Raw genomic sequence first — 19,299 nt, 5'->3', positions numbered from 1 at the left:
TCATAATAGCAAATTAATATTCTCAATTGTCACACTGATCCTCCGCCCGTCCAATCAGGAAGCGGGTTGTGAGAACCGTTACCCAATTGCCTGAAAGGACAGGCAATCTTATTGGATGCCTAGGCAGAGGAGACTCCCCCTTCGCCACGCTGCCCACCTGGAACTTAGATGGGGTAAGTGCTGGACAACTGACCGACCACGAGACCCAACCGAGTGGGAGCCGTTGCCACTGCCTGCTACTAGGGATGAGCTTTGTGTTTGAGTCGAACACCGTCTGTTCGTACGTTCGACGAAATTCGAACAAGACGGGTCGTTCGCGCCAAATTCGAGTGACGCGCAACGGCCCATAATTCACTGCGGCATTGCGCGCTGATAATTGGTCAAGCATGCACTATGACCCTGCATGCTTGGCCAATCACAGTGTGCAAAAAACGGAGAGCCATAATTGGCCAAAGCCAGGATGGCTTTGGCCAATTATGTCTCAGGGGGTTTAGTACACGCCCCACACTATATAAGGCCGCCTGCAAGTCGGCCGCGTGTAGTGTGTTGCGGCGTTGTTAAAGAAAGAACAGACAGTCAGTCAGTTAGAGAGAGAGAGAGAGACACAGTGTATTTTCTACCAGATAGATAGATAGTGATATAAACATATTCGCCAGCACACCAAGGATCATTTAACCACTTAAGCCCCGGACCAAATTGCTGCCTAAAGACCCAAGGGGTTTTTACAGTTCGGGACTGCGTCGCTTTAACAGACAATTGCGCGGTCGTGCGATGTGGCTCCCAAACAAAATTGGCGTCCTTTTTCCCCACAAATAGAGCTTTCTTTTGGTGGTATTTGATCACCTCGGCGGTTTTTATTTTTTGCGCTATAAACAAAAATAGAGCGACAATTTTGAAAAAAATGCAATATTTTTTACTTTTTGCTATAATAAATATCCCCCAAAAACATATATAATTTTTTTTTCCTCAGTTTAGGCCGATACGTATTCTTCTACCTATTTTTGGTAAAAAAAAATCGCAATAATCGTTTATCGGTTGGTTTGCGCAAAATTTATAGCGTTTACAAAATAGGGAATAGTTTTTTTGCATTTTTATTTTTTTAATTTTTTTTACTACTAATGGCGGCGATCAGCGATTTTTTTCGTGACTGCGACATTATGGCGGACACATTTAAATTGCATTCTTTATTGTGAAAATGACAGTTGCAGTTTGGGAGTTAAACACAGGGGGCGCTGTAACATTTAGTGTTCACTTAGTGTGTGTTTACTACTGTAGGGGGGTGTGGCTGTAGGAATGACATCATCGATCGGGTTTTCCCTAAAAAGGGAATCACCCGATCGATGCGCCGCCACAGTGAAGCACGGGGAAGCCGTCTTTTACACACGGCTCTCCCCGACGGAGCGGCTAAAAACAAATAGCCGCGCCGTCGTCCCGGATCGCTCCCCGAGCGGACCCGACCTCCGCATGTACCGGGGGGGGGTCCCGATCGGACCCCCGACCCACGTCTAGCAGAGGACGTACAGGTACGTGATTGTGCCTGTCCGTGCCATTCTGCTGACGTATATGTACATGAGGAGGTCGGGAAGTGGTCAAACAAACGTCCAAAAATTTTTAATGCATAATAGCGATCCAAAAAGCAACGTTTCGAGGTCGCACAGGACCTCTTCGTTAGGCAAAAGATACAAACACAATGCAACACACAGATATATATAGAAGACTGTCACCAATAAAGTCATGTGAAAGTAAAACCCACCCATCCCAATCACCTCCTCCCCCTCCCCTCCCCCCCAAATCCGGAACCTTCATTGATCATCGGGCCAGATTCACAAACAGATACGACGGTGTATTATCTCCTGATATCTACAGATACACCATCGTATCTCTGACTTACACTGGTCCTATCTATGCGCCTGATTCATAGAATTAGTTACGCATAGATAGGGCTAAGATCTGACAGTGTTACAATGTGTTACACTGTCGGATCTTATTTTCGATTTAAAAATGGCGTTGGGGGCGTTCCCGCTGATTTACGATAAATAATATGTACTTTGACCCTTATTTTTATTTTTATTTTTATATTTATTTTTATTTCTATTTTTATATTTTATTATTTATTTTTATTGTTGTGTTTTTCAACATTTTTCACTTCACAACGTTATTGATTGGATTAAGTATTGATGAACTGCACCCCTACATGGTTGGATTTCGTTGTACCTGGACCTCTTCAGCACTGTGCCCTCGATTAAGGACTATTCAACAATATTGTTTACTGGTATATTAGTGTCACTCCCCTTTTTTGGACTTTCCCCACCCATTTTTTGTACTTGTATATGTATGTGGTTATATGCACACACACACTAATTTGTATAACACTTTACAGCGCAAATATTTCACTTGTTACAATATGTAAGTCAGCGAGATACGCAAATTCACGAACGTACGCGGACCCGTCGCAGTGTTCTTACGTCGTTTCCGTAGCGGTTTTCCGTCGTATACTTACCCCTTCTTTTATCAGGCGCAGCCAATGTTAAGTATAGCCGGCGTTCCCGCTCACGTCGCAACCACTGACGTCCTAGTGACGTCAGTGGGAGCAATGCACGCCGGGAAATTCCCCGGACGGCGCCTGCGCATTTAAATCGGCGCGGGAATGCGCCTGATTTAAATAGTACACTCCCCTAGCCGCGGAATTTGAATTCCGCCGGGGGATTTAGGATCCGCCGTCACAAGTTTGGAGGGAAGTTGTTTGTGAATTAGCCACTTGCCTCCTAAACTTGCGGGAGCGGATCTTAATTCACGTAGAACAAGCGGATCTATAGATCCGCTGCGCTACGTGAATCTGGCCCATAATGTGTAAGTACCTACTTGTTACCAGCTGCTTGTAAATCATCAGAACTGCAGCAGTATGTACAAAGAGTATGGGGTGCCGAAAACCTACCCCCCGCTGTGCTCGCGATCGCAGTGCCGATCGCACGACTGATGTGTTACACATTCCAGTGAGATCACCATCGGTCAATCCCATCACACTTGTATTCGGGCTGCGGGTGCCGACAGTCTACCCCCCGCTATATCGAGCTATATCGATGTACACCCTGTCAAAACCTGCCCAAAGGTCTAAGTTGATGGGGTCATCGTCCATATATAGCAAAATGCACAATGTCTACATTGTCAACATGAAAGAAGAAAACAAAAATACAGCTTAAAAGAAGCCCAAGGGGGCTTGGAAAAGATCAATGGTATAGGCAATACCATATGGGGTGTCATCCATAATAAGCAATGGCAAAGCTAAAACTAGCATTTAAATCCAGTACGGCCAGCGTAAATATGCGCCCAAGATACGCCGGCGTAGGAAAGTTACGTCGGTCGGATGAAGCCTATTTTCAGGTGTATCTAGTTCTGTGGGCATGGCGCACAGATACGACGGCGCATAGTTACACTTACGCGTCGTATATCGAGATACGTCGGCGTAAGTGTTTTGTGAATCCGGGCCACAGATCTTACATACAATCTGGTGAACTCGAACGGTTAGGGAGCAGTCTAGTAACATACAACATGGTGACGGGGAGGAAATGGGGTGAACAGGGAGGCAGTTGGGGTGACAGGGAAGTGGGGTGGACAAGTGGGAAGTGAGTGGTAAATGGCAGGGGAAAAATGTCCGTTATCTGTGGTCAGTGGGGCTGGGGGGATATTCAATGAACGGAAATGTTGGACATTAGTGATTTTATAGGAAAAATGGGAATATAGGTATTCAGTAGAGAAAAAGGAGGCAGTGGTGCTCAGTGGGCTGATAGAGGGGTGGACAGGGGGGCAGTTGGGGGGAAAGAGGGGCAGATGGGGGAAATAGTTGGGGGAGTTAGTGGTATTCAGTGAGAGATGAATACCTGGGTGATGGTGTCCTGGTCGGGAGGGTGATGTGGGTCTCCTCTGATGAGTCTTCTATGGTTGGGGTCCTCTCGGATGGTCCCTCTTGGCTCCTCTGATGAGTCTTCTATGGTCGGGGTCCTCTCGGATCCACAATCAGGGGAAAGTTCTCCTCCGTGTCCCCGATGGAAGATGGAGGCTTCTTGTCCTGGCTGAGAGGTGTGAGGGAAGTTCTGTGTCTGCACTACGTATCTGGGAAGACTCCAATCACATTGTGAGCCGGCTTCCTCACAGGGGGCCCCTCCCCTACAGATGTCATGGTGCCATGCTGACTACAAACACAGAGAGAGGGGGACTCACATTTCACTGCCATGTGCTTCTCATTCACTACAACCTAAGGAGAACCCCTCCCCCCTTTAACAACTTGACCCCCCCCCCGGCTTTTTTGGCACTTTTTGTTTACAAATCTAAATCCGCACGTTTTGGTAGAAAATGACTTAAAATGTATAATGTTTGGGAGTTCTATTTTTAGCAGAGACCCTAGAGAATAAATGGTGATCATTACAATCACACAGTATTTGTGTAGCGGTTTTGCAGATGCAATTTTTTGTGGAAAAAAACACAATAGTTACCCCAATTCTTTTGTATAATGTGAAAGATGATGTTACACCGAGTAAATAGATATCCAACATGTAACGCTTTATAATTGCGCACACTCCTGGAATGGCGACAAACTATGGTACTTAAAAACCACCATAGGCAATGCTTTAAACGCCTTTACAGGTTACCAGTTATGAGTTACAGAGGAGGTCTGTTGGTAGAATTATTTCTCTCACTCTGACGATCGCAGTGAGACCTCACATGTGTGGTGCGATCGCTGTTTACATAGGTGTGCGGGACCAACGTGCGCGTTTTGCATTTGCATGTGAGCATGGGGGGGATGGGGGGCACTTTAAATCAGGGGCTGTTGTGGCTTGGGCTCTCAATCCCTTCCAAACCACTCTCCCTCTCGTCTCCGTACTCCTCTCACCCTCGTCTCCGCACTCCTCTCGCCCTCGTCTCCGCACTCCTCTCCCTCTCGTCTCCACACTCCTCTCGCCCTTGTCTCCACACACCACTCGCCCTCGTCTCCGCACTCCTCTCCCTCTCGTCTCCGCACTCCTCTCGCCCTTGTCTCTGCACTCCTCTCACTCTCATCTCCGCACTCCACTCGCACTCGTCTCCGCACTCCTCTAGCCCTCGTCTCCGCACTGCTCTTGACCTTGTCTCCGCACTCCTCTCGCCCTCTTCTCCACACACCTCTAGCCCTTGTCTCCGTACTCCTCTCACCCTCGTCTCCGCACTCCTCTCACGCTCGTCTCCATACTCCTCTCATCCTCGTCTCCGCACTCCTCTCACAATTTTTTTAACACTGTAACTTTAAGCATTTGTGAGCAGGGAGGGATGGGGGCTCATTAAATCAGGGGCTGTTGTGACTTGAGCTCTCTCTCTCCCTTCTGAACCACTTTAGCCTCCTCTCCCTCTCGTCTCAGCACTCCTCTCCCTCTCGTCTCCGCACTCCTCTCACCCTTCTCCCTCCGCCCTTTTTTCCTGGGCTCCAGACTGCCCCTCCTCCTATTTTTGCAGGACATGCTGGGGCTTAAGTTTTTCTTTAATTGATGAAAATAGAGCCATAGTCTTCTGGGACTACATGTCCCATGGTCCCCTTGTTCTGGCTCCTCATTGGTCCATGGCTGCAGCCAAATGGGAGGCAGGAGAAATCAGAGTGGGTGGTGATTCCTGCCCTGTACTGCTTGATGGAAGAAGGGGGGTGAGCGGGGAAAATATACTGACAGCCCACGCTCGCTTCCCCCCCTTGTCACAGGGCAGGCAGTAGTGGTGGCTCTGGCGTGCCCACAGAGAGGGCTCTGCATGCCATGGGTTCACCATCACTGGAGTGGAGGGTTAACGCTTTGATGGCCAATGGTAGCAGCCGGCCACATTGTATCGTTCCTCGGTTGAACCGGCAAAACCAGTAAACCCACCCCCTTGGAAACCGTTCCAGCGGCTTGTGAGCGTCTCAGACAGATTTCATGAGGAAGCCTACTGCCTGTAGAAGTGATTACATTGTCTGCAGTGATTATCAGTGTCCTGAATATTAGTGCAGCCCTTCATCAATGCCTATCAGTGCCGCCTCTTCACTGCCCATCAGTGCCGCCTCATCAGTGCCTTCTCATCAGTGCAGAAGAAAAATTAAAAAATTTGTAAAATTATATACCAGAAACTAAGACAAAAAAGTTTGGTATTTTCTCACTTATTTTGCAAAAAATAAAAAAACCCCGAGATGAATAAATACCACCAGAAGAAATCTCTATTTGTGGGAAGAAAATGATACAAATGTCCTATGTGTACAATGTTACATGACAGAGTAATTGTCATTCAAAGTGTGATGGCGCTGAAATCTGAGAATTGTCCTGGGCAGGAAGGGGGAGGGGTGTCCATTATGGAAGGGGGAGGGGTGTCTGGTATGGAAGGGGGAGGGGTGTCCGGTATGGGAGGGGTGTCCGGTATGGAAGGGGGAGGGGTGTCTGGTATGGGAGGGGTTAATAGAAGTGTAGATGATATTTCTATGTATTCCCGGGATTTGGTTATTTTGTGATTTTCCATGTTGCTGAGGATCCTTCCTAATCTCATGTGTCTGAGCTGTGGGACCTTTATCCCTCTTCCCTTTATCCCTCTTCCCTTTATCCCTCTTCCCTTTATCCCTCTTCCCTTTATCCCTCTTCCCTCTTCCATTGGTCGTGTCACTCCATCCATCCTCAGGTCCACCCTCCTATTGGTCACCACATTGGACTGTTGTCCTTAGGATCTCCCACACGGCCGCCCTACTGAGAGATTGTCCTTGGATCACCACCCTCTGGACAGAGTACTGTGCACCATAATACTCATCCATTCATAATACTCCATTTCCTACATGCCCATCTACCAAGTCCTTTTAGTGGCCACTTCCTTCATGCAGATCTTCTTACACCCTTTTTGCTATAACTTCCTCCCCCGAGAACTCTTCAAGATGGTCACCCAGACCATGAATCCGGGATGTCTTGAAGTCCCCAATTCAGACACCCAAGAGTTCTGTAATGAACTATCGGATTTCTTCATCGACAAAATCGAAAGAATCCGGGTAAGTATTTTGCAAAATGATACCCCCCTCAGCCCCCTCTTCAATCAACTACAAAACACCAACAGAAACCTTCTACAATCAACTAAGTTCACTCTGGAACCCATCTCCATCGATACCACCAAAAATATCATTGGTGCGTTGCGGAACAGCACAGCACCCAATGACATCATTCCCACCAAGCTGCTGAAGGAATGCGCCGACATTCTGGCACCTCCCATCACACAGCTTATAAATCAGTCATTTAAGGAAGGCATAGTGCCATCCCTGCTGAAAGAGGGCACAATCCAGCCCATCTTGAAAAAACCTAACTTGGATCCCAAGGACCCAACTCACCGCCGCCCCATAACAGGCCTAAATATTCTCTCCAAGATAATGGAGAAAGTAGTGGTACAACAGCTGCAACAGCATCTGGATACCCACAATCTACTCGATCCATTTCAATCAGGTTTCCGTCCCGGACACGGGACAGAAACGGCCTTACTCAAAATATGGGACGATGCCCTCGAGGCCGCAGACGAGGGAGAATCCTGTCTCCTGGTTCTGCTGGACCACAGTAGACAGTAGACCACAAAATGTTACTGATGCGACTGGTCGAGGTAGCCAGAATCGCAGAAGGTGATTTACCATGGTTTTCCTCCTTTCTTGAAAACCGATCACAAACAGTGAAACTGGGATCTTTCACGTCGGAAAAACGCACGGTGCCATGTGGAGTCCCCCAAGGATCCCCCCTGTCACCGGTGCTGTTCAACATCTATCTTCGCCCTCTCTTTGATATTATCAGTAGCCAAGAACTACTCTATCACTCTTATGCAGACGATACGCAATTGTATTTTCACATCTGCAACAAAAAGGATCATCATCCCAGTTTAGAGAAATGTCTCTCTTTGATAGAAAACTGGATGACAAAGAGTTATCTTAAACTCAACAGTTCCAAAACAGAACTCCTTATGTTTCACGCCAGCCGAAAGAGTCAACTGGCAACAACCTGGACGCCGCCGCCCATTCTGGGCCAAATCATTACCCCTAGCTCCAAAGTCAAAAGTCTAGGAGTCATTTTTGACACCTTCATGACAATGGACGCACAAATAGGGTCAGTAGTCAGCGGATCGCACCATTTGTTGTGGCCTACTACGCAGACTTATTCCATTTATCCCCAAAGAAGACGTAGCAGTCGTGGTGGGAACAATCGTGAATTCCAGACTGGACTATGCAAATGCCCTGTACCTCGGACTCCCAAAGTACCAAATCTCCCGTCTGCAAGTCGTACAGAATGCGGCCGCCAGACTGGTGACTGGGGAAAAATAATGGGAATCAATCTCACCTTCGCTGAGAACCCTTCACTGGCTGCCAGTAAAAGACAGAATTGTATTTAAAGCACTCTGCCTGACACATAAGTGCATCCATGGGAAGGCGCCGCAATATCTTTGCGACAAGATAGAACCTCACAATTCTAATCGCGTTCTGTGATCCACTGACCAAAATCTGGTCAGGGTACCAAAAACCAAATACAAGTCCAAAGGAGAAAGAAGGTTTGCTTTTCAGGGTCCGAGACTATGGAACGCTTTACCAACCAGCATTCGGTTGGAGGAAAACCACCTGACTTTCAGAAGACGGATCAAAACTCTTTTGATGTCATGAGACACGAAACATCAAGCGCCCAGAGGCGATTCAGTTCGCATGTGCCGCGCTATATAAGTTTTTCATTCATTCATTCCAAGATCTAGAGATATAGGGGTAGATTCAGAAAGCAATTACGCCGGCGTATCCATAGATACACCGCGTAATTGCTAAGCTGCGCCGGCGTATCTACTTTCTGTATTCAGAAAGCTAGATACGCCGACTTTAGCCTAAGATACGACTGGCATAAGTCTCTTACGCCGTCGTATCTTAGGGTGCAATCTGACGCTGGCCGCTAGGGGCGCTTCCGTTGTTGTCGGCGTAGTATATGCTAATTTCCTAGATACGCCGATTCACAAACGTACGTGCGCCCGGCGTTCGTTTTTTACGTCGTTTGCGTTAAGGCTTTTTCGGCGTAACGTTGTTCGTGCTATTAGGAGGCGCAGCCAATGTTAAGTATGGACGTCGTTCCCGCTTCGAAATTTGAATTTTTTATGTCGTTTGCGTAAGTCGTTCGCGAATAGGGCTGGACGTAATTTACGTACACGTCGAAACCAATACGTCGTTGCGCCGTACTTGGAAGCAATGCACACTGGGATATGTACACGGACAGCGCATGCGTCCTTACACGCTACACCGCCGCGACTTACGGAGCAAGTGCTTTGTCAATACTGCACTAACTCCTGTAAGTTACGGCGGCGTAGCGTAAATACGATATGCTGCGCCGCCGTATCATTGCGCGGACATAACTGAATCTACCCCCATAGACTGTGACCATTTCTATTACAGTTTTCCCTTATTACATAACATTATTAAAGGGGGGTTTTCCCAGTCCTCTTAGTTACCACTTCCCATAAAAGTTCTAGAGACCCGGACTATGAGCGCAGGGAAATCGATCAATTTAAAAAAAAAAAGCGTGGAGGATGGACACTGCCATGGGGAACATGTACAATGCAAACACACTTTTCCAAAAATTCACTTTAATGCCCAAAGTGAAACATTAAAACATGTCCAATTCCTTTATATAACATTCCTGGTGGGTACTAATCTTGGGGGGAGTTCTAACCCCGGGGGTGTCCTAATATTGGGGATACTTATACCGGAAGGTGTATTAATCCTTGGGTACTAATAAGGGGAGGTGCCCTAATCCTGGGGGTGTCCTAATACCAGTAGATGTCCTAATCCTGGGGTGTCCTTATCCTGAGGTGTACTAATTTCCCGGGAGGTGTCCTAATTATAGGGGTGTCCTAATCCTGGGGGGTACTTATACCAGGAGGTGTACTAATCCTGGGGGTACTAATACCGGGAGGTGCCCTAATCCTGGGGATACTAACCCCGGGAGCTGTCCTAATACTGGGGGGTACTAATACCGGGAGGGGTACTAATCCTGGGGGAACTAATCCAGGGGGTGTCCTAATCCTAGGTACGAATACCGGGAGGAGTCCTAATCCTGGGGGGTACTAATACCTGGAGGTGCCCTAATCCTGGGGGTACTAATACCGGGAGGTGTCCTAATCCTGGGGTACTTATACAGGGAGGGGTAATAATCCTGGGGGTACTAATACTGGGAGGTGCCCTAATCCTGGGGGTACTAATACCAGGGGGTGCCCTAATCCTGGGGGGTACTAATACCGGGAGGTGTCCTAATCCTGGGGTACTAATACAGAAAGGTGTCCTAATCCTGGGGAGTACTAATACTGGGAGGTGCCGTAATCCTGGGGGGTACTAATACCGGGAGGTGTCCTAATTCTGGGGGTGTCCTAATCCTGGGGGGTACTTATACCGGGAGGGGTAATAATCCTGGGAGTACTAATACCGGGAGGTACCCTAATCCTGGGGGATATTAATACCGGGAGGTGTCCTAATCCTGGGGATACTAACCCGGGAGCTGTCCTAATTCTGGGGGGTACTAATACCGGGAGGGGTACTAATCCTGGGGGAACTAATCCTGGGGGTGTCCTAATACCTGGAGGTGTCCTAATCCTAGGGGGTACTAATACCGGGAGGAGTCCTAATCCTGAGGGGTACTAATACCTGGAGGTGCCCTAATCCTGGGGGTACTAATACCGGGAGGTGTCCTAATCCTGGGGTACTTATACAGGGAGGGGTAATAATCCTGGGGGTACTAATACTGAGAGGTGCCCTAATCCTGGGGGTACTAATACCAGGAGGTGCGCTAATCCTGGGGGGTACTAATACCGGGAGGTGTCCTAATCCTGGGGTACTAATACCGGGAGGTGTCCTAATCCTGGGGGGTACTAATACCTGGAGGTGCCCTAATCCTGGGGGTACTAATACCGGGAGGTGTCCTAATCCTGGGGGACTTATACAGGGAGGGGTAATAATCCTGGGGGTACTAATACTGGGAGGTGCCCTAATCCTGGGGGTACTAATACCAGGAGGTGCGCTAATCCTGGGGGGTACTAATACCGAGAGGTGTCCTAATCCTGGGGAGTACTAATACTGGGAGGTGCCCTAATCCTGGGGGGTACTTATACCGGGAGGGGTAATAATCCTGGGGTTACTAATACCGGGAGGTACCCTAATCCTGGGGGATATTAATACCGGGAGGTGTCCTAATCCTGGGGTACTAATACCAGGAGGTGTCCTAATCCTGGGGGTACTAATACCGCGAGGTGTCTTAATCCTGGGGAGTACTAATACTGGGAGGTGCCCTAATCCTGGAGGGTACTAATACCGGGAGGTGTCCTAATCCTGGGGGGTACTTATACCAAGAGGGGTAATTATCCTGGGGGTAATAATACCGGGAGGTGCCCTAATCCTGGGAGGTACTAATACCAGGAGGTGCCCTAATCCTGGGGGATACTAACCCCGGGAGCTGTCCTAATCCTGGGGGGTACTAATACCAGAAGGTGTCCTTATCCTGGGGGTGTCCTAATCCTGGGGGTACTAATACTGGGAGGTGTCCTAATCCTGGGGGTACTAATCCTGGGGGGTACTAATACTGGGAGGTGTCCTAATCCTGGGGGTACTAATACTGGGAGGTGTCCTAATCCTGGGGGTACTAATCCTGGGGGTACTAATACTGGGAGGTGTCCTAATCCTGGGGGTACTAATACTGGGAGGTGTCCTAATCCTGGGGGTACTAATCCTGGGGGTACTAATACTGGGAGGTGTCCTAATCCTGGGGGTACTAATCCTGGGGGTACTAATACTGGGAGGTGTCCTAATCCTGGGGGTACTAATACTGGGAGGTGTCCTAATCCTGGGGGTACTAATACTGGGAGGTGTCCTAATCCTGGGGGTACTAATCCTGGGGGTACTAATACTGGGAGGTGTCCTAATCCTGGGGGTACTAATCCTGGGGGTACTAATACTGGGAGGTGTCCTAATCCTGGGGGTACTAATCCTGGGGGTACTAATACTGGGAGGTGTCCTAATCCTGGGGGTTCTAATACCGGGAGGTGTCCTAATCCTGAGGGGTACTAATACCGGGAGGTGTCCTAATCCTGGGGGTACTAATACTGGGAGGTGTCCTAATCCTTGGGGTACTAATACCGGGAGGTGTCCTAATCCTGGGGGTACTAATACCGGGAGGTGTCCTCATCCTGGGGGTACTAATACTGGGAGGTGTCCTAATCCTTGGGGTACTAATACTGGGAGGTGTCCTAATCCTGGGGGTACTAATACTGGGAGGTGTCCTAATCCTGGGGGTACTAATACCGGGAGGTGTCCTCATCCTGGGGGATACTAATATTTCGTACATTTGGAAGCATCCGAAATCCGAATTGCTACGCTTCCGAATTTTACGAAATACGAAATTTCGTTGACGAATTTCGGATCAGAATTTCTTACAGAACGGGTCGAATGTTCGTTAACTTTTCGTAACAATTACGAACATTCGTTGATGATGAATAAGCAAACCCAGAAAGTCAGCACAGCACAGGGATGGTGGGAGCCCCTCATAATGAGCACAGGGATGGTGGGAGCCCCTCATAATGAGCACAGGGATGGTGGGGGCCCCTCATAATGAGCACAGCACAGGGATGGTGGGAGCCCCTCATAATGAGCACAGGGATGGTGAGAGCCCCTCATAATGAGCACAGGGATGGTGAGAGCCCCTCATAATGAGCACAGGGATGGTGGGAGCCCCTCATAATGAGCACAGGGATGGTGGGAGCCCCTCATAATAAAGTTGACAAAGATTTGTATTCAATCCAATGCTCATTATGAGGGGCTCCCACCATCCCTGTTCTGTGCTGAGTTCCTGCCGGGTTTGTTTGTAGCCCGTTAGTTCACTAATTCGTATTTCGTAATTCTTGTCCGAAATTCAATTTGGATTTGTACGAAATACTATTTTTCGTTCGTTCGTTAACTTTTTGTAACAATTACGAACATTCGTTACGATGAATTTAAAAAGCAAACCCAGGAAGTCGGCAGCACTGTTGACTTCCTGGGTTTGCTTTTTAAATTCATCATAACGAACGTTCGTAATTTTACGAATCTAACGAAAATTCGTATTTTGTACAAATTCAAATTGAATTTCGGACACAAATTATGAATTAGCGGCTAATACGAAACGGAACAAAACAAATTTATTGACGGCGCCCATGTCTATCAGAAAGAAGAAACTCCAACCCAACTCAGGGGGAACCTTCCCGAATCCAACTCCGACACCGAAGGAGAGAGGTGGAGAGAAGTCTGAATGTCGTCTCTGGAAGATCTCATTACATTCAACACACACCCAGATTTCTCCACATGGGGGGTCATGTGACACCAAGACCATGCCACAGCTGCTTGTATGGCCAACACATTAGACAGGAACCCCTCCCCCATCAACAGATGTATAGAGACTAGGAATAGACAGGAACCCCTCCCCCATCAACAGATGTATAGAGACTAGGAATAGACAGGAACCCCTCCCCCATCAACAGATGTATAGAGACTAGGAATAGACAGGAACCCCTCCCCCATCAACAGATGTATAGAGACTAGGAATAGACAGGAACCCCTCCCCCATCAACAGATGTATAGAGACTAGGAATAGACAGGACATGGGGCTCTACAGACACTCTGTGTACAGTGCCTAGAAAAAGTATTCATACCCCTTGAAATTTTCCACATTTTGTCATGTTGCAACCAAAAACGTAAATGTATTTTATTGGGGTTATATGTGATAGACCAACACAAAGGGCCAGATTCACAGAAGAAGTACGCCGGCGTATCTACTGATACTGCGGTGTACTTTCAAATTTGCCACATCGTATCTTTAGTTTGAATCCTCAAACCAAGATACGACGGCTTTTGGCTTCGATCTGACAGGCGTACGGCTTCGTACGCCTTCGGATCGTAGGTGTAATACTTCGGCGCCCGCTGGGTGGAGTATGCGTCGTTTTCTGCGTCGGGTATGCTAATTAGCATTTTCCGTCGATAAACGAAGGTACGCGCGGCCGTCGCATTCTCTTACGTCGTCGCTAGTCGGCTTTTCCCAGCGTATAGTTAAAGCTGCTGTTTGGTGGCGTGTAGATAGACTTGCCATGTGAAAGTATGGCTGTCGTTCCCGCGTCGAATTTTGAATTTTTTTTTTGTGTAAGCCGTCCGTGAAAAGGAAAGGACGTAACTCACGTTGACGTTCAAAAAATTACGTCGTGCGCCGTGATTTCGCTCAAAGCACGGCGGGAAGTTTCAAAACGGAGAATGCGCAGTACGTTCGGCGCGGGAACGCCCCCTACCCGGATCATTTGAATTAGGCAGGCTTGTGCCGGAGGGATTTACGCTACGCGTAATCAAGCACTTGAATCAAGCACTTACCCGTAAACTTGCGGCGGTGTAACGTAAATGCTATACGTTACGCCGCCGCAAATGTACATGAATCTGGCCCATTGTGTCACATAATTGTGTAGTGGAAGAAAAATTATAAATAATTAGGGATTAAATTTATGTTCGGGTTGAACATGAGTTCGACTCGAACATTGGCTGTTCGCCCATTCGCTGAATAGAGAACAATTTGGGGTGTTAGCGGCACAATCGAAGGCCACGGAACACCCTTTAAAAGTCTATGGGAGAAATCAAAAGTGCTAACTTTAAAGGCTTATATGCAAGTTATTGTCATAAAAAGTGTTTGGGGACCCGGGTCCTGCCCCAGGGGACATGTATCAATGCAAAAAAAAGTTTGAAAAATGGCTGTTTTTTCGGGAGCAGTGATTTTAATAATGCTTAAAATGAAACAATAAAAGTGAAATATTCCTTTAAATTTCATATCGGGGGGGGGGGGTGTCTATAGTATGTCTGTAAACTAGTGCATGTTTCCCGTGTTTAGAACTGTCCCTGCACAAAATGTAATTTCTAAAGGAACACCGCATTTGCGGCACTGCACTGATTTTAAAAAGTAGTTTCTGTACTACTCGCACAGATGTCACCAAAATCACAGCCAAAATCGTGACTGACATGCGGAAGTGAAATCGTGCGAGATAAGCTGAACTCGCACGGCTTCATTCCCGAGCTCAGTGTGAACCTGGGCTTAATCTCAGTATAAATACAGCTGTTCTGTGAAGCCCTCAGAGGTTTGTTAGAGAACCTCAGTGAACCAGAAGCCTCACCCCTTTAAATCCAAAAAGCGTTATTAATACAAACATGTCTCAATCAACTAAATTTACACTAAAGTCACTCTCCATCGACACCACAAAAAATATCATCGGAACCCTGCGAGACAACACATCCCCTAATGACATCATTCCCACAAAACTGCTGAAAGAATGTGCCGATATTTTGGCACCTGCAATCACACACCTCATAAACCAATCATTCAAGGAAGGTACGGTGCCGACCTTCCTGAAACAAGGCATAATAAACCCATTCTAAAAAAAAAAAACCTCGACCCCAAAGACCCAAATCATCATCAACCTATAACAGGCCTAAATGTCTTCTCCAAGGTATTGGAGAAAGCAGTAGTGCAACAGCTACAACACCATTTAGACGCCCACAAACTACTGGACCCACTTCAATCGTGTTTCCGTCCAGGTCACGGGATGGAAACAGTACTTCTCATAATATGGGATGATGCTCTTGAAGCTGCAGATGAAGGAGAATCTTGTCTTCTGATACTGTTGGACCTGAGTGTAGCTTTTGATACAGTAGACCACAATTTGTTGCTGACTCGTCTAGCTGAAGTAGCTAGAGTGGCAAACTCAGATCTACTCTGGTTCTCCTCCTTTCTGGAAAACCGATCACAGATAGTGAAACTAGGTCCTTTCACTTCTGAAAAACGTACCGTGTCATGCGGAGTCCCTCAAGGCCCCCCTGTCGCCTGTACTATTCAATATTTATCTCCGCCCTCTCCTCAAAATCATCAGTAACCAGAATTTACTCTACCATTCCTACGCTGATGACACCCAACTTTACTTTCGTATCAGCGGCAAAAAGGATCATTATCTCGGACTAGAGAAATGCCTTACTCTGATAGAGAACTGTATGACGGAGAGTTACTTTAAACTCAATGGACCAAAAGAGACATGCTACGACAACATGGACACCCCCTCCCATCCTGGGACAAACCATCACCCCTAGCACCAAAGTCAAAAGCCTCAGAGTAACATTTGACTCCGACATGACAATGGACGCACAAATAGGGTCAGTAGTCAGCGGATCTCACCATCTGCTGCGCCTGTTACCTAGACTGGTTTCCTTCATTCCAAAAGAAGACACAGCAGTAGTGGTGGGAACAATAATAAACTCCAGGCTCGATTATGCAAACGCCCTTTACCTCGGACTCCCAAAATACCAGGTTGCCCGTCTACAAGTCGTCCAGAATACGGCGGCATAACTTGTAACAGAAAAAAAAACCTGAGAATCAATCTCTCCCTCCCTCAGGTCCCTCCACTGGTTGCCCGTAAAAGACTGCATCACATTTAAGGCGCTCTGCCTCACACACAAATGTGTACAAGGAAGCGCGCCCCAATATTTATGTGAGAAATTAAAAAGCCACAACCCCAATCGCTTTCTCTGTTCTACTCCAAATACCCAAGGCCCACTACAAATCCAAAGGAGAACGTAGTGCAAGGACCTCGACTGTGGAACGCATTACCAACCAATATCCAAACGGACGTGAATCATCAGGCCTTCAGAAAAAAAAACTCAAAACCCACCTATTCTGAAGGCAATAAATCAAAGGAAATGGGTGCCAAGTGCCTTGAGGCGATTCAGTTTGCATGTGTAGCGCTATACAAGTTTTTCACTCACTCATCATGAAGGCCGAGGAACACACCAGAAAGGTCAGGAATAAAGTTGCAGGGTTAGGTTATAAAAAAATCTCCCAAGCTTTGAAGTTCTCATGGAGCTTCTGTTCAATCCATCATCGGAAAATGGAAAGAGTATGGCACAACTGCAAACCTACCAAGACATGTCCGTCCACCTAAACTAACCGGGCCGGGCAAGAAGAGCATTCATCAGAGGAGCAGCCAAGAGGCCCATGGTAACTCTGGAGGAGCTGCAGAGATCCACAGCTCAGGTGGTAGAATCTGTCCACAGGACAACTATTAGTGGTCTCTCCACAAATCTGCCCTTTATGGAAGAGTGACAAGAAGAAAGACATTGGAGAAAGAAAGACATAAGAAGTCCTGTTTGCAGTTTGTGAGAAGCCATGTGGGGGAGGGGACACAGCAAACATGTGGAAGAAGGGGCTCTGGTCACATGACACCAAAATTTAACTTTTTGGCCTAAAAGCAAAACGCTATGGCCCGGATTCACATACATTGGCGCATATTTATGCCGACTCAGCGCAGAGAGGCAAGCACCGAATTCTCAAAGCCTCTGCTGTCCAAACTGCTCTGGGATTCCTTGGCGTAAGCCGTCATAAGTGGAAGTGGGCGTGAGCGATGCTAATGAGGCGTGACCCCACGTAAATGATGGGCCGAGCGCCATAAAGATAAGAATAACGCACTGCGCATGCGCTGTCCCATGGACGTATCCCAGTGCGCATGCTCAGAATCACGTCGGATCGAATGCCTAAGATACGTCGAATCACTGCCTACGACGTGAACGTAACCTACGCCCAGTCCTATTCACGTACTACGTAAACGACGTAAAATACGACGGCTGTGTTCCCTGCTCCATACCCTAACATGACTTGCGCCTCATACATGGGGAATAACTTTACGCCGGACGTACGACTTATGCAAACCGCGTATATTATGCACCGGGCGCAAGTACGTCCGTGAATCGACGTATCTCCCTCATTTACATATTCAAATCGTAAATCAATGGGAGCGCCCCTTGCGGCCAGTGTAAATATGCACACACGATACGATGGCGTAGGAAACTTACGTCGGTCGGATGAAGCCTATTTTCAGGCGTATTTTGGTTTCAGATTCCGGTGCATAGATACGACGGCGCATAGTTACACTTACGCGGCGTATATCGAGATACGTCGGCGTAAGTGCTTTGTGAATCCGGGCCTATGTGTGGGGGAAAACTAACACTACACATCACCCTGAACACACCATCCCCACTGTGAAACATGGTGGTGGCAGCATCATGTGGTGGGGATGCTTTTCTTCAGCAGGGACAGGGAAGCTGGTCAGAGTTGATGGGAAGATGGATGGAGACAAATACAGGATAATCTTAGAAGAAAACCTGTTAGAGTCTGCAAAAGACTTGAGACTGGGGCGGAGGTTCACCTTCCAGCAGGACAACGACCCTAAAGTACAGCCAGAGCTACAATGGAATGGTTTAGATCAAAGCCTATTCATGTGTTAGAATGGCCCAGTCACAGTCCGGACCTAAATCCCATTGAGAATCTGTGGCAATACTTGTAAATTGCCGATCACAGACGCTCTCCATCCAATCTGACAGAGCTTGAGATATTTTACAAAGAAGAAGAATGGGCAGAAATGTCCCTCTCTAGATGTGCAAAGCTGGTAGAGACCCCCCCAAAAAGACGTGTAGAGAAAGGGGGTTCTACAAAGAATTGACTCCGGGGGCGCCATACAAATGCCCCTCCCCCTCACACTTTTCACATATTAATTTGTAAATGATTTACGTTTTTGGTTGTAACATGACAAAATTTGGAAAATTTCAAGAGGTATGAATACTTTTTCAAGGCACTGTAAATACTCTACTGACACCAATGTAAGGTGACATAGAATCTCCCCCAATCACATGGTAAATGTTGTGCAGAGCTCTGGAGTCGGGAACTTTGTGCCGCTCTTCTCTGTCTCTCCTCCTCTCTGACATGGACAGCTGCTGCTTTACCTCCTGAATTTACACCCCCCTTCCCCCTCTTATTTTCTCTCTACCCCCCCCCCCCCACCTGTCACCACATCTCATCCCAGCCTGAGAAAACACAGAGATCCCTTTCTCCAGGCTGGGACTGGCAGAGAGATCAGATTCCACGACTGACAGTAGGAAATAATATAATAGAAACATTGAGAGGAGCCAGGACATTTCCTACCATCACTCATGTAATGTACGGGACAGACTAGCGGTACACCACCATCTGATTGTAGCAGGCACATTTCCCTACACCAATTGCTAAACCGTGAAAAGAAATTCGGTCCCGGCCAACCACATGCTCAGCGTCTGAATGCTAGCTTGGCCAAATTGCTAGCGTGGCAACTTCTGCCTTTACCACAATAGTACGCACCTTATAGGAAGGAGCCTCCCCCGGAAATAAAACTAGGTGATGCCGGACTCCCGGCCAGCCACAT

General features: G+C 47.6%; 1 pseudogene; it reads right to left on the bottom strand.

The window, feature by feature from the left end:
- LOC120928418 overlaps positions 1 to 4,127 on the bottom strand; it is an 81,125-nt pseudogene extending 76,998 nt beyond the window's left edge.
- Positions 4,128 to 19,299: the final 15,172 nt, after the last annotated feature.

Source organism: Rana temporaria, chromosome 2 (genome assembly GCF_905171775.1).
Source record: "Rana temporaria chromosome 2, aRanTem1.1, whole genome shotgun sequence".
In the NCBI taxonomy this organism is placed as follows: Eukaryota; Metazoa; Chordata; class Amphibia; order Anura; family Ranidae; genus Rana; species Rana temporaria.
Note: the sequence above shows the minus strand (reverse complement) of the source record. Positions and strands in the feature narration are given on the sequence as shown.